Below are 18,056 nucleotides of genomic sequence, written 5' to 3'. Positions count from 1 at the left end.
GTTGCCTTCTTTGCTCTGATTGGCTGCCAGCCTGAGACAGGTGTGTGATAGGACAGGTGTATCCTCCCTTAACTCTCTCAGTGCTGGAGAGAAACTTCAGCATGTGTGAGTGGGTGGGGGGTGTAACTCATTAACACCTCATATAAAAGACTGAGAGTCTGCAGCCACAGGTGTGAAATGCATCTTATTTGGGATCAGAAACCAAAGGCACAGGTGAAAGAACATGGGTTTTAACATGCAAATTAAAGGTTGTGTCATTCTCTCAATCTCCAATAGAATGAAAGAGGGAGGTTTTGGCTGCATGGTTTTTATGGCCTGAAATTATTTTTTTTATTTTGCTTTATTTGATATTTTACTGTATTCTTTTTACATGGTCATAATGAAGTCATAATTATTTACGTGCATTTAATTACCCTCTCATTACACACCATACTTCCCCAAAACAATTATGAGTATGTGTATCATGCTTAATTCTTGATCATTTATTTCTAATGCAAGTTGCAAGTTGCTTCAAAACATTTACTACATTTACTTAATGCATGATTTGGAGATAACAATTCTGGCATGTCAGAATGATGTCAAATATGCCTCTGCATCTCAGACGGGAACTGGTGCAAACAGATAAAGGACTGCATATGCACCTTTTAAAATCTCTAACATTTTTATTTTGCGTTTGGTTTATATGAAACCTTTTGAATTTGTCTTAATTGGAATAATGATAGTTTTTGGTATATTTTATACACTAGACAATTTTTTTTTTTTTTAAGGTTAATAAGCAGGTGCACAATATTTTCAGTCTTTGCATATTATCTTTATGCATAAATAAACTGCAGCCATGTTTGCATTTATGTTTGTTTATTAATCTTAGTTTTGTTAAGACCTGAAGGTATCTGGCATTGTGTCACAGAGGGTGCGTGCTCTGCGGTCTGCCTTCACACACACCCTCACAGTTTCACACACGCACACACATCAGACCCCTAAGGCATCTCGAAGTTGAACCCAAAACATTTTACAGAAGAAATAGATTATAAGATGTAAGGAAGGAAGTAAGGAATGCTGATAACTCTTTAGAGGTTTACAGTAAATGACTGCGAGTTCCTGGACACATGCAATTTTCATATACTTAAAAAAGGTGTGATTATATGGTGTAGTAACTTTCCATTTGCATTTGAAAAAAATACAGTGCATATCACATACTGTATATACCAGATTATTGTTAAAATATTGCATATTTTATGTATGTTAATTGACGGTTTCTCACTAATAGCAAGAATCCTATGTCAGAAACATACAGTATTTATCTCAATTCTATACTGTCAAACTAAAATACATCTTATCATAAAATACATTTTATCCCAAAATTCCATCTTGTTCACTTTGCCATCCTGATTCCTATATTCCTATACTTAAAGCAGCAGGTGTGAACAGCCATGCTGAGATCCGTTGTGTTCTGGTGAAAGTGTCAATGTAAAGGGAACGAGCCCTTAGATTGAGAAGCTTTTCTAAAGGGATCATTTCACACCTAGAAATCATGCAAAAAAACAAACAACAGAAACCTGAGTAAATGCTCCATCACTGAGGTATTTGTAAGAGAAAGCAGGAGATTGAGAAAGAAAAAGGGAAATGAATACAAGAAGTATCCTCGGAACTAAGGCCCTGTTTTCATATAAAGAAAACATATTAAGATTTCGACACTAAACACAGGTATAAACGGGGTCTCGTTTTGAGCTTTTTAAGAACTTTTAAAGGTAGTTTTAATCGTATTTTCTGTCATCTCCAGGTGCGTTCATGTAAATTGCACAAGCTTATTTTGTCCATTAAATGGAAAGATCTTAAAAAAAAAAACATGCACCCGCCCACAGACCCTCGAAGAAATCAGGACAGAAGTGGTCGAAAGTGGACAAAAGAGACAGATTAAAACACCAGGTGTAAACGGGTATGTGTTTCCCTCTTCTACTTGTGATCCGATCCACCAAAACGCATCTTAATACCTGCTGTAAACAGGGCTAAGAGGCCTAAGAGTCCACGAGAGGGTCACTATCACACTCTCCTGTCCTGTGATTCTCTCAAGGTGTGACAAAAATAGCAATCACTCCATTTTTCCTCAATCCTAAAGTGAAACAGCTTTAAATCCATTTTAAAATCAATGTATGAATGAACATGAACCATCACTATTTACATAATAGTTCTGAGTATTCTGATTTCTCTGGATCTGGAATGTGTCAAAACCCTTAGGAGTAGTTTACTTTAAAATAAAATATAAAGTGGGGCTCAAAAGTCTGAGACCAGTGAAAATGCTTCTACTTTGCATCCTTGTAATTATATACACATTCTCCAATACCATTATATGATGATCATGTCCTCCAGCATGACTTGAGATGATCCAAAAAGCATCTGACTGACTGTACAAAGAGTCACATGATCAATATCACAAATTGACTTGTGCAAATTAGATTTTAAAATGAGATGTTTGCACTCCACTGTATGATTGTATGATATTTCATCTTCATTTTTCACATGATCGGTTCATCGCCTGAGCTAAATGTATAATCAAAATCAGATGCAGTGTTTGTGGTTTGCAAACGGTGTTGCAGTGTATTCACAGTTTAAATCTGTGAGAACAGGATTATGTGCACTGTTCATGCATCACATATCTATCATCACACGCTGATCTGCACTAGCATTATATAAACTAATATGGCTTGGTTTACCTATTAAATGAGTAGAAAAACAATATATGTAGTCCAAACAGCAGAATCCACCACAATCTAAAAAAAACAAACACTTTTCATGTTTATATTTATAAACGCATTTACTCTATGGAAATTTGGTACCGTAGCACTATTCTCATTTGTAATGTAATTAGTAAATGCATATAATGTAAATGTGATCTGAAAGCTTTGATCTGATTTTGTTTAAAATGCTTTTAAGTTCCTTGTTTGGTGAAAAAGGTCTTCAATTTTATCTAAAATGTTCAACAAAACCACATGAAATGCCAGTTGAGATTTGTTTGAGAGGAGAAATGATTTTATGATCTGAAAGATTCAGCTCAATTGTGATTGCACATTTAAAGTTCCTCTTAGTCTAAATTCAAATATGACCCAATGAAACTGCCAGATGTTGCCCAAGATGTGCTGAAAATGTATGCCTTATAGGGTCAAAACCTCAGATCACTCTGCATCATTCATGAGGGATCAGGACACACACACACACACATATTGTAATGGTAAAAGAAAAAAGAGGTGTGGCCTGTAATATCTATCAGTCAGATGTAATCCTAGTTTCATTCACACACACACACACACACACACACACACACACACACACACACACACACACACACACACACACACACACGTTGAGTTTTCATGGGGTTTTATTCCATAGAAATAATGAATTTTATTCTGTACAAACTGTATATTCTATCCCCTAACCCTAAACCCATCACAGAAACAGAAATCACAAGGATTACGGATATTGCCATCTTTGTGGGGACATTTTGTTCTCATAAAGTATAGGGTTTACCGGGACCACATACACACACACACACACAATCACACAATCGGAAGTTTCTTACAGTCACACTACAGTCTTCTTCACGTTTCTCCTCAGGCTACACTGAAAAAAGTGAAACATCAGTGCAATTCATTCAAAGTATATATTTGCATTGGTCCAATGGAAAATTGTGATTTTCAGTTTATACCTTCTGTTTTCACTTTGCCTCAAAGTAAGTGTTACACCCTCTAAAATGATACTTTGGATTAACTTAAAAAAATTGATGTAATTTGTTACAGCTAATTTTTTTAGTTTTTCTCAAATTGTATTTATGATTTAGTTAAAACCATAAATTTTGATTAATGTCAAACCTAAATTTTAATTTTTTCCAACTCAACGTTTTACCTTTACCCAAAGTACACAGCAAAAACTCCAGTGTTAAATTAACACTCAAGAGTGTTAAAGTTAATGAGATAATTAAGTGATTAATTGAGTGATGATTGACTATTATTGAAGACACCTGATGTTAACAAGCAGAATCACTGAAGGAGAAAATCACAAATTGTAAGTTACCATTATGGTGATGTGTGTTTGCTTTAGTTGGGCTCTAGACCATTATATGTTTACTTTAATATTTGTTTGGCTGTTATATCTGAATTAAAACTGCCAGATGAACAAAGAAAAAAAAAAGTGATCTGATGGTGTTGGTTATATTATGACAATCATCATTTGAACTTGATCACTGAACTCATTAAGATCCTTATTTCTGACATAGGTTTATGTTGTTTATTACAGAATAACTGTGATTCTGCATAAATACCCAGAATTGTTGATATAATATAAAGGATTTCTTAAAAGTTGTTTTGGGAAAAAAAAAAATCTTTCTTTTAGGCACACGCAGACGTCAAGTTTCAGTCTATGCATCTCAACAATGGTGACAAGCAAAATATTCAATTAGGAAAAGGAAATTACATAGACAATTCAGATCATAATTTATTCATACCGCAATGCATGATGGGAGCCATTAATGAGTTGTGATTGGTGGCAGCCGCTGCAACATGCTTTATTATTGTCACCATTGTTGAGATTCACAGGCTGATTATTGATGTCTGTGTTTTTAAATAAATTAATTCGAAAGTCTTTTGATTAGAAAAATGTTTATTAAATATTATGGGTTATATGAAAAATTCTGAAAATCATATGCTGTAGAATTACAGAGCTGATATAATTGACAAGTTAAACCAAACTATCTCAATAAGTTTCATTCTTCAGATCACAGCATGATTATGTCAAAACATAACCAACACCACACTTTTCTTTGTTCATCTGACTGTTATAAATCAATAACAGCAGACAAACAAAATTTAAAGTAAACATATAAGGGTGAAGAGCCCAACTAAAGCAAACACTATTCTCCCTAATGGTAACTTACAATTAGTGATTTTCTCCTTCAGTGATTCTGCTTGTTAACATCAGGTGTCTTCAATAATGCTCAATCATCACTAAATTAATCACTTAATTATCTCATTAACTTTAACACTCTTGAGTGTTAATTTAACACTGGAGTTTTTGCTGTGTACTTTGGGTAAAGGTAAAACTTAAAATTTTGGTTTGACATTAATCAAAATTTATGGTTTTAACTAAATCATAAATACAATTTGAGAAAATCTAAAAAAATTAGCTGTAACAAATTACATCAATTTGTTTAAGTTAATCCAAAGTATCATTTTTTTCAGTGTACACTGTGACTGTTGTAACTGAAGGATGCGGAGTATTAAAACATACCTGTGGCAGATACAATTGTCTCATATTTCCATTGGGATTGTAACAGAAGAACAGAAATGTGACACACCGTGTCAATAGCAGTTTCTTGAACTGACAAAGATGAAATGAAAAGCGGATTTGTACCTTTATGTAAAAGAATGAGTTTATCAGTTTGGTTAATATTGTGAAAATGGTATTCATAAATCTGTAATAATGTGATTATTCAATTAGGGGAATGTTTAGGTAAAGTAAAAGTAAAAGTACTATAGTCAGATGTCTACTTAAGTAAAAGTACTTAAGTACTTGTTTTTAAAAGTACTTGAGTATCAAGAGTACAAGAGTACATTTTCTAAATATTGCATTCCTACTGCCACAGTGCTTACATTGGTAAACACAGCAAACACTTGAAAAGCGGATTTGTACCTTTATGTAAAAGAATGAGTTTATCAGTTTGGTTAATATTGTGAAAATGGTATTCATAAATCTGTAATAATGTGATTATTCAATTAGGGGAATGTTTAGGATGATTTTAAATAAAGAAAAAAATAAGGGGCTTTGCTTTTTTTTTTTTAAGGTAATCATTCTTAGAGAACATATTATCATAGCCTTAAACTCTTTATTATGGATTATTTTCTAGTTTTAAATGTTGAAATGCTAAACTCTGCCAGAATTTCTCTATTTTGGGCTTCCCAATTCATTTATAAGTTATTCGTTTAACATCAGGGGATGCATTTTTCAGTTAACTGTCATGTGAGTGTACAATCTGAAGTTTAAAATAAATAAATAATCATTGTTCCCAATACCGCTGTCATGCCAAACATTTTACAGAACAATTCACAAAACAGTTTTCCAAAAAATGATAGAAAAGAACATCATTAATGGCATTCATTTAGATTTATTATATAAAAAAAAAAAAATTACATAATGAGAGAGCAGCTTTATTACACCAAACTGCTACAGAAAACATTTTCTAAATTCAATGTTAACTGACATGCTAAAAATATGTCAAAACAAACGCTATCACACATTATAACAAAATTCACTTTTAGATTAGCCAAGGCCATGAACAAACCTTTATACCAGGAAATGTGATTGTTTTAACAGATGAAAATTAAATAAATCAGTCCAAATCTGACTCGGTCTTCATCATCTTGTCATTTCTTGAAACTAAATCTTTTGAAAAATAAAAGATTTAAAGAGTCACAGAGTGCACTAGCAGCAGCACACACACACGCACGCACGCACGCACACACCTTGGGTTTTCATGATTTATGGAGACATTCCATAGACATACAGATTTTTATACTGTACAAACTGTACATTACGCTGTTTTCCTCAAGGGGACAAAAAAAGAACAAGGATTTTGAATATTGCCATCTTTGTGGGGGCATTTTGTCCCCATAACTTAGGATATACCAGGACCACAGACACACTGTTCTTCCGTCATATTCTTGCCTCATGTAAAGTTTGTGCTATGTCAGTGTTTGATTTCTGTCAGCAGATCTGGTGGTGAGTAATAGAAATCCTGACAGTCACTAAGCTCTTGTGATGGTCTGTGGGATTCTCACTGGGAACTGGCAGCAAAACTGAATGCGAAACAATCCATCATTACACCAATAAAAGAGGGAGGCAGAGAGACGTTCACTGTTCCCCTGCGTGATAGGCATCTACCTCTCTCTCTCTTTTACTTTTCCCTGGATGAGTTAAGATGTTCCCGTGGGATTGTGAGGTTTCTGCGCTTTCCAGGATTCGTTACCACATTGTGAACAGCAATAGAAACTAAACATGTCAAGACCCCGCATGCAAACGCTAGCACACATGCTTATTGTAAATAACCTTGGAAACATGTCCAAACCATCACCCTGTTACCCTTCCACACCTCTGCAACACGCACATGTGCCCCTCTTCCAAACACACACACACACACACGGCATCCTTAAAATCTACCCACACTGAAAAATAATCCCCTCACCACTTCCTACCGCTCAGATAAAATTTGCAAGCGCTTTTGTTCTAACTTCAGAAAGCACACACACCTCTCATGTGTGCAACACAAAATCTCTCACCCAGTTTCACTCTACAAGTCCCGTCTTGTTGAAGAGAATGAAAGACACACCGGAGAGAGAGAAAGTGAGATGAAGAGAGTCTCTACTCTATTTGCATTAATGTGCTCATTAAAACAGAATTAAGTTGTATAGCTGAGATTACTTCAGAACTTACATTATTAAATGTTCTTGTAAAGATGACAAATAAAAGATCAAGTAAAATAAAATATGATATAATTGTAACACTATTATCTACTACAAATTAAACCAAGTACAAAGCAGGGTTAATATTAAAATTAACAAAAACTTCAAAAAATGTCTGTCACTAAAATAAATAAAATTATAAATAAAATTAATAAAATAATATTAACTATTAATAATTTCTTAATAAAATTTTTATTTCAGCTAGTTGCCCAAGCACCATTTCTCATTTTCATTTCAACTTGATAACTAAGATAAAAAAATAATTAATAAAAACGATTTTTTAAAAAAAATAAAAAAACCCACAATACACTAAAACAAATGACAAAAACACAAAGTGATAAAAATTTTTAATTAAAATATATATATTTTTTAAATTAAGCTGTTTCAAAATATTTAAATAATTATCTCATTGATACTAAACTAACACTAAAGAGTTTAATAAAATTAAAAATAAACAATTTCCCCAACTCCGCCCGATTTCTTTTGAAGCATTTTAATTCAAAAAAATATATAAAAAAATATGTAGAAATATTATTCTAAAAGGCAAATTGGCAAGTTATACTGAACAAATACATAAAACAAATGCTGGTTTTCAAAATATAATAGTTTGTGTTTGCATGTTAACATTTTTACAATTCTGCTATTATGTCGGTCCCATTTTGTGCAACTTTGAGTCAACAAGGAAAGTTTTTTTTTTTCACATTTTAAATAAATCAAACAAGAGAATTTGCTGATTTGGATGACACATGTTATGTAATTTAACATGCTGACAACAACTCAAATTATAACCCATGAGGACAAATGTTATATGTTATGTTAAATATTTTTCAATAGATCCTTTATATATAAGCCCTATCCTTTATATTTCCTGTAAATACAGTTTTATACACAGTGGAGTCATTTTATTTATTTATAAATAAATAAATAAATAAATATCATTATAATATGTAATTTATTTCAAATTGTCATCATAACCATTTGATGTGAATTTAGGTTTAATGTGGTATTCTTCTTTTTGCTTTGACTTCACATGATCAAGGAAACAGATTTACTTACTTGATCAATGACCTATATATAGTGCAAAATCTTAAATATTTCTTATTTCTCAAAATCCGGAAACTTTATATTCATTCTAATTTATAAATTAGCTTTAGGCATTTTTTTTTAAAATGTTTCTTTTAATACATCATTTGACTTCCTCTGTATATTATTGTATTTAATCCCAAGGAATAATGGGTTAGGAAGAAGATTATAATCTAGAGAAGATCTGTGGATTAACCAGTGAAGTTGAGTCATGGAGTGAAAGAATGCAGAATGCACCTGCTCAGCTTTAACAGCAGACACCTGCTGAAGAGCAGAGAAGGGACTCGGCTAAGTCAAATGCTTTGTCATTATGGCTCTATTAAACTGTTAAACACGCCTGCAAATGAAATGATGTGGCAAAGGAGAGAAAGGGGCAAACGTGCATAAAGCAGAGGAGGTGCCCACAGTAACACAACAGGTTCAACCTGAACCGAATGCTAACAAAGGCTATGATTACAAGGTGCTGAAAAAATGAAGGAAGAGACAAACAAACAGAAAGAAAATGAAACGGGGCCTTTTGTTTCCGACGTGATGGCTTTTGAAAAGTCAGGGCTCATCGTGGAGAGCTCCTATTCCCCTGCGCCTGTGTGTCTGTCTATATGTCCATCTCTTCACCACACAGAGAAGACGGTTAGCACAAGTCTGCACAAACAAACCATTATTGCATTAACACTGACCTAGACAAGTGACAGTTCACAAGTCGTCAAAGACACACGTTTGCTTAGCTATTCACAATTAGGACATCCCATAGACGTCAATTACGGACTATTCTAACCTAAATTCTACCCCAAAAAGAAAACTTTTGAAAAAAGGTATATTCTAGTTACATATTGCATTATATATATATATATATATATATATATATATATATATATAAAATTTGAAAAGTTATAATATTTTAATATATTAATTTATATAATACATTATATAGTGTATCTCATGTTATACTTTATTTTTAAATACTGCATTTCATTGTTTTAAGCAATTTTTTGTAAAATCATGCGTCTAATTGAACCTACTAGAAATCATGCACACAAACACACTTTTACACATATAAAAAATGCTGGGTTGTTTTAACCCAATGTTGGGTCAAATATGGACTAACCCAACGTTGGGTTAAAAATGCAATTTAGAAATGGACAAACCCAGCCGTTGGGTTACATTTTTAATGTAACCAATGCAATTTGTCCATTTTTTAATTGCATTTTTGTCCATTTTTTATTTTGTCCAAAATACAATTTGTCCATTTTTAAACTGCATTTTTTAACCCAACGTTGGGTTAGTCCATATTTGACCCAACATTGGGTTAAAACAACCCAGCATTTTTTAGAGTGTATAACATGTAATAATAGATGTAAAGATTAAATCCATGCATGAAGTTGAAACTGTTTTTTTCAGTCCTTTGTGAGATGCTGAAAAAATTAAATGCAGAATAGTCTCTTACATTTTTTTATAATTTATTTGGCCATTTATCTATATAGAGATCTATAGGACATATCTATTTTTCTTATATAAAATAAATAAAAATAATAAAAATACAATCAATCAATCAATATATATTATATACAAATACAATATTAATCTGTACACATATATATATAATTTTATATGCACAAATGAATGATGCAGAAGATTATATTATTTGTTTAAATTTAACCGTTACAAATTTAGCCATCATAAATGATTTCATTTTAAGGTCTGTGACCCAAAATACTGCAGGTCATAAATATTTTAATTAAACAAGCATGAGTATCACAGTATCATTCATGAGTATTCAGACAATGAAAAACATCCTTAACAATTTGAAATTATACCTCACAGTTTTTAGCAGAATAACAGTCGCAATGGCGGCCATTTTAGGCCCATATGACACAATAGGGGAATCAATCATATGCACATTTTGTTTCAGCAGACGCTATTACATTTGATATTTGCTTTGGCATGCAGCATACATCTATACCAAAATAAACTGTAAACTGATTGTGAAGTGCTGCATTGTGCTGCCCATGAACGAATGGATCACAGGCTGCTCTCAGTCTCAGTTTCAACATTGAATTTGTGTATCCATCACGTAATTATTTGTAGACATAAAGCTTTTTTTTACATTCTTGCAATGAGAACATTTTAATTAAGGCTTTGTAAGGCAAATGTTATGACACATGATGAAGGTATGGTTACACCCTATTATCCTCTAATGGCTGTCATTCTGATTAAACGAGTCACAGCCGCGTTATGCTTCATTTCTCCCTCATGGCTGCGCTCACATTTGGACTGAGGTGTCATTGTCATTGTTGTCTTTTGGATCAATGTTCAAATACCTCTGAGTGCGTACCAAGGCAAGTCTAAACCTGTGGAAGTTTTAGGAAAAGCCTGCCTTACCACAACCCTCTAACGAACCTTCATTCCATCGCAAAAAAAAAAAAATCAGGTATGGCCAGAAAACCCTACTTCCGGGGAAAAATGGAAAGGCCAAAAATAGAGCGAAACGGAGTAGCTACCTACTTTTTTTTGTTTGTTTTGTTTTTGTGATTGCTGCTGCGATCGCTAACGTTCGTGCATTCTTTCTTAACGAAACAGGACAGAGTTATTTGCTAACGCTTTCGTGCTGGAGGGGGTTTAAAGACAGCCACCCACATATGACAAGACAAAGAAGTGACTTTAAAAGAGAAGATACATTTTTAAGTCTGGAGGTGAGAGTGTGAAGTGAGTGTGTGCAGAGCAACTCGACTGTGATAAAGTCATTTGCATGGCCCCATAATGTCTATGATGAAGAAGGTGTGTTATAGACTACAAACTGAATTATATAACAGTAAAAAATGTATTATTAAATTATTTTAACAGCGAAGTCCACATGGCTCGCATTGCAGCTCCTACTTTTGGAAAACCAGTTAAAATGATCCCCCCAAAAATGATTATTGCATGAATTTTCTTCACTTTAAGGTCCTTTTAGCTTTTCATTTGTAAACTTGAGGGAGAAATCGGAGTCAAATCAGCAAGCGCAACATGAAGAACCTTTCAAATGCGAAAGGCTGTAAAGGAAGACTAGTGGCATCAAAGTATGAGCCTGCAGGTAGCATGAATAAAGGTAGAGTTGTAGAAACGCCTGACTTAGAAGGAGGAAATGCAGACAACTGGTCTGTCAGCTAGTCTGAATAACCCCCTGAGCACACACACACACACACACACACACACACACACAGAGAGAGAGAGAGAGAATCATGAAAGCATAGGAACGATCAAAAGGTCATGAATTCATAAAAATAATTGTCTCGTATAGTGAAATTCAAGCTCAATGTTTTTGCATCAGTTCCTCTGCTGCTTGATGCTGTATCTTTGCTGTGGAAATTCTCTTTTGAGTCTGAGAAATTAAATAGCAACAATCAGGGAAAAAACATATGTCTGTATAATGAAATATAATCGTTTTTATATTGTTAAATTGGATAAAAACACTATAGTATTATTAAGATTAGCAAGTAGTAGCAAGTTACAATTTGATAAAGAAAGAAGTGACTGATAAAACAGATGTTTCTGTCAGGACCACTATCGTCAAATACGATTGACAATTAGCAGTTAGGATTGGCGGTATGGTTCTGTTCTGGGCGAGAACTCCCTGCGTATCATGCAGCCTAGCATGGATAAGAGCTGGGAGAGCAGCAATAACCCCCCTCAGGGTAAACAGAACAGAACCAACATGAATGCATTGCAGATATCATTAATTCAAGATTTTAAAGTACAACATAATTCGAGAATTTATTCTGATTCAAGGGGAATCAGAATGCCAAATACTGAGTGCACGAGAGCTGGGGATGGAGGAGGGTAATTAGCTCCTGAGAAACGCGATAGCTGCTGATAATACTGAAGGAGCTTATATATGTATACGGTGATAGGCGTCGTATTCCTATAGGTAGATGTGGATCAGCTGATGCGAGCTTGACCTGCCAGAACTGACGGCACTACGCTTCATTTCTCAGATTTCTTTAGGGAGATAAAAAAAACAGACAAATAAAATAAATGTATAATCATTATAAACTAGAAAAATAGTCCTGGAAATGTTGGGTGAGAAAAGAGTTTATAATGAAAGATCAGACTTTAATAATCTGTGCACAGAGAAATGTGCAATTTTTTTTTTTTTTTTTTTTTTGAGGAATAAAATCAGAGAAATAGGAAACCTAAGATCTATTTAATCTTGAGAGAATTTTTTTTTTCTTCCTTATCAGATGCATTGTCAAAAACAAACTGCACTGAATATTATATCTCGCCCTTATTATGTTCCAAACCCATGACATTCCTTCTTCTGTGAAACACAAAAAGGAAATTATGAAGAATTGCACTGTTTGGTTTTTGTTTTGTTTTTTAAAGACATTTAAGCCATTACTATCATATGGCTTCAGAAGACTTGGAATAAAGCACAGAAGTCATATAGACCAATTTAATGATACTTTAAAGAAATGCCCTGCACACTATTATAGCTTGTTTTGAGTTCCATTAAAGTAAGTCACCCATGCAGTTTGTTCTTTCTGTGTCAAATAAACCTGTTATTTGATGCAAAAGACTAAGAGATACAGATATTGCAATATTTCAATGATCATTAAACTATGGTGTAATGTGATTTTTTTTTTACATGAATATAAAACATTTAGTACATTTTAAAGTTGTGGAATCAATGAAATATACCTTATGAACTGAGTAAACAACAACAACAACAACAAAACTTAAGTATATGAATAACTAAGAAATGATCACTGCATTGGCACACATAGTCCTTGCTTTTAAAATACAAAACCTGCAATAGTCTTTTGTCTCTTGGCCCGTTCTCAATCTAAACACACTCTTCACCACAATGGTAACTGTCACGAAATGCCAACATAGCAGAAGCACCTTAAATATCAAAATAACAGAACATTAAACACTTCTCCTATATTCATTTTGTGCAAAAGCAAACAAAATCACACTCATAGAGTCCATGTCAAACCATGCTGGGAAAATCAATTTCACACTTTTTTGCACATGATTGCTAATTGTGTTCAACTTACTCAATTTCTTAAGTTGTTGTTAAATATGAATTAAAAAAATTCAGTCTTCAAACTGATCAGTATAATTTCTCCATTCTCAAAATGTTTGATTGAAATGTTGGATAAAAAATATAATTAGTTAGTCAAATACTAATTTTCTTTAGTGAAAAGATTTTAGACAAAACTAACTGTTGGATAGGCTTTTTTTTTTTGGAATGTCCAACACAAGCAATCACTTAAGTGCATTCAGAGATTTTATTAAGGTAGGATAGTTGTTTATTATTGTGCTATACGAAGCCACTGAATTATTTGTAGAGTTATTTTTACAGGTTCTACAGTATTCTACTAAGACATTTTAAAAACAGGTGGCTGCTGTCACACAGTAGGTAAACTTTGTATTATAAAGCTTTAGCCTTATTCGTATTTATATAGTATGTTTTCATTTGTGAGATGTGATCTGAATGTGCTTTGTAAAATCAAAAATAAACAACAGAAAAATGCTGCAGTTTTAGGAATGTTTCAAAGAATTTATTTTTCACTGAAAAAAATGATTAGTTGAATTGAATAAAAAACTGTATCGTAAGTGAATTGATTTTAGCTACATTTAAACAAATGCATTAAGTTGAACTTAATCAATTTTTGTTCAACTTAATGCATTTGTTTAAATGTAGCTCAAATCAATTGTTTTATTAATTTGATCGAATTATTTTTTTCAGTGTTCTTAGAATCTACACTTGCAACATTAGGCAAAACCACAACAGAAGAGGTAGCTTTGCTACAGCATCTATTTGACCGGTTTATTTATACATTTGTAATCTTCATAAATTATAGAAAAACTTTTTTTTCAGTAAAGTTTTGAATGGCTAGACATTTTTAGTTTCGTTTTTTACTTTGCTATACTGTTCTGATGCTCCTCAGATCACTTTGGATAAAAGCGTCTGCTAAATGACCAAATGTAAATGCAATAAACAGAAGTATGAATAAATTGAATGATTAATAAACAAATGAATACATTTCAAATTAAAGTGAAGATAACGTAAGAGTTAATGCACTAATCAGGCAGTGCGTCTCACAGTGTGTTTAATAAATTAGTTCGTGAGTCAACAATAATTATGAAAGGCTTAAGCAAAAATTACAGTATAGTAACATGCCTACAGGTAGAATAATAGAGTTTCAGGAAGGAAAAAGACAGATCATTTTCTGGTTTTTCCAAAATGCGTCAATAGTAAAAAAAGGGATTACAACTCAAACAATTGTCCTGGGAGGCTTTCTCCTTTTTAGACTGATTTCTGACTTCTGCATTTTACATATTAAAGTCTTTTTTGAGGGGCTATTTCCTGCAGCATAGATTTTTTGACATTGACTGGCATAAGCAATTTTCTGGTATACACAAGCTTTTAAGAATGGGACAAAACGAGACAAATCATTCACACACAAAAAAAAAAAAAACTGTTGAACCCTCAAGACCGCAAGCAAATGCTTCAGTGACATTTTTCTCTAAAAAAATGATTTAAGAATCTTTGATTTTAATCGGAAACTTTACAGTACGTTACACCATTCCATCAGGGGAGCTGTTTCCCTCCTGAGGATATAGACCTTAAGGGAAAGAATGTTCCTGTTCTTCCGGGGGTGATGTCAGTGAAATGGAGTTTTTCTCCACAGAGATAGAAGCATTATTAATCATTCATCATTCATCATTATTGTTGAAAACATCACAGAAGGGAAGCCTAATGCTCTAAATCATCTGATGCATCTATACTATGGCATTTCTCCAGCGTTTTGTAAAAAAAATGCTGCTTTTTATAAAACTTGCCAACTAAAAACGTGATTTCAGATCTTGCCTCAAGTCAAATATTCATTCTAGATGCATTCCATGGAACTGTAAGAAGAAATATGATACCTTGCTGCTTGCCAGAGATGTTTCTGTTCCTATTTTTTACCGGTCATTTTTACAGCAATTTTTTTTTTTTTAACTACAGGTTTAGTTTTATCATTTTTAAATTGTATTAAAATTATTGTAAGGAAAATTGTCTTCCTGTTTATTTCCAAGCCATAATCAATTAAATGTTTCTGTGATTAAAATGATGTTGGACATTTTCCATAGGTGTGCTACTGATCAGGAGATCATAATAATCCTGGTACATACACTTGATGAGCTAAAGCTTTCCACAGGCCTTCCACACCCAGTGACATCTGAACATGCGTGGAGTGATGACACATTTCATAACATCAGTAACTATTACGACATGGGTGTACCTCTTCTCTACAAAAAACGAATTAGCTATAGATTCTTTTATCCTTCGCAAAATGGTGAAAGGTCACAGATTCGATTCATATCAGCCACACCGCAACCAATTTACATTTATTCATTGTCTGCAGTGTTTTATCCGCCACTAGCAGGTGGGGAAAAAAAAGTTAAAAAATACATGTAATTTGCCTAAAGGAATGAGCGAACCCTCAAACAACATTAATATGTGCGTCATTTCAGTTGTGCGATTGATGAATGTCATAATAATTGTTACCAGCCTGTTAGAGCTTCATAGCTCTGGGATATGATATTGGCAATCCTAAATATCGATGTTGGAACATCTCAAGGTTGTGGTCTTGGGCTCATATAAACATCTTATTGAGGGTATGTGGGTCATTACTCTATTTCCATCAAACTATAGAGGATAATTACCTCAACCATAAGCTGGGACAATAAATATCCTCAGCACTGCAGGGAATTCACAGGACCTCAATGGTTTTGAACTGCTACTTGGCAGCAGTACTAAAGTAAGCATTTCAATTCATTAGAATATAAATCCTGGTTCGTGGCATAACAGGTCTTGGTCCGGATCTCAGAGGATCTGGTATAAAGATGTAACCAAATATTGAAAAATTGGGGGAACCTCATGTGAAACTTTATTGAAAGTTGAGATATTGATAATATTGTCGATGGTGTTATGGCCCAGATGTGCTAGTATTTTGGTCTGGGTGTAGGTCTTGGGAAAGTCTGATCTTAACACCAACTGTACTTTCTGGAGAAAACTACTCTCGCATATAGAAGTGTACCCAAAAATATATATTTTTTATTTCATTGTGTGGTACAACAGCAGAGTCAAACCATGACCAGGATGATATTGACATGTATGTGTACTTACTTTAAGAAGGTCCACTGGTGCCATCTACTGTCCAAAACAGATACCAAGTGTCAATGTTTAAGTGTTTTAAGCAAATTATATAAACTCATCAATCAAGAAAGAAAGAAAGAAAGAAAGATGTCCTTTTTACAGGATGTATCTTAAAGATAATTTTGTAAAATCCAAATAAGCTTTACAGATCCTTATTGTAAAGGGTTTAAACAATGCTTTTCATGCTTGTTCAATTAACTAACCAAACAATTATTGCACATGCACCTATGGAACTGTCCTTAAGACACTAACAATTTACAGATGGCAGACAATTAAAGGGATAGGCTAGTTCACCCAACAATGAAAATTATGTCATTAATATTACTCACCCTCATGTTGTTCCAAACCTGTAAGACTTTCGTTTATCTTCGGAAAACAAATTAAGATATTTTTTAATGAAATCTGAGAAATTTCTGTTCCTACTGCACTTTGAGGCTTCAAAAAGTTCGTGAGAGATCGTGAAACTAATCTATATGAATTGAGCGGTTTAATTGACGAACATTTAGGCTTATTTACATATCAACACAAGCGAACTTGCTTGACCTTTCACTTACCACAACTAATGTGTGAGTTGATGAATGTTTATATGTGAATAAAAGCCAAAATTAAAACGATCGTGTCTCTTCAGAAAATGTCGGCCTATAAACCGCTTAATTCACATGGATTAGTTTTACAAACTCTTTATGAATTTTGAAGCATCAAAGTGGTAGATGCGTAGACTGTATATGAAAGAAAGCTCTCAGATCCGGACCACATGTGATCCCCTTGCAAGGTGCCCCTTCCTAAATTATAAAGGTAGCCTTCATATCTTCATATAGCCTACAGACCACTTTATACTTTATACAATGTCTGACGAAAATAGTCAACATGATTTTACAAAGACAGCATGTTGTTTTTAAAATTAAACAATTGCCTTATATATATATATATATATATATATATATATATATATATATATATATATATATATTCAATTAGGCTATTTACATTGTATTAAGCACATAGCGTAACATTTTTCTACAAAGTAGCCTACAAGTTTCCTGAATATTAGAAAAAGATTTTCAATTCTAATTTTCAAATGTATTTTTATTTATTTAAAAGTGTTTTTCACAGCTCCAGTCCAAAGCAACTTTACAGCCTACAGACTGTCAACATATATTGTGGAAATATATCTCCATCATTCACACCGTCCATTAAAACGACTCAAAATATCATTATTATTATTATGTTTTTTTTTTTTTTTTTTTTTTTTTGCGTAGAATGCGTGCTTCGTCACATCC

This window comes from Rutilus rutilus, assembly GCF_951802725.1.
Source record: "Rutilus rutilus genome assembly, chromosome: 21".
NCBI lineage: Eukaryota > Metazoa > Chordata > Actinopteri > Cypriniformes > Leuciscidae > Rutilus > Rutilus rutilus.
Note: the sequence above shows the minus strand (reverse complement) of the source record.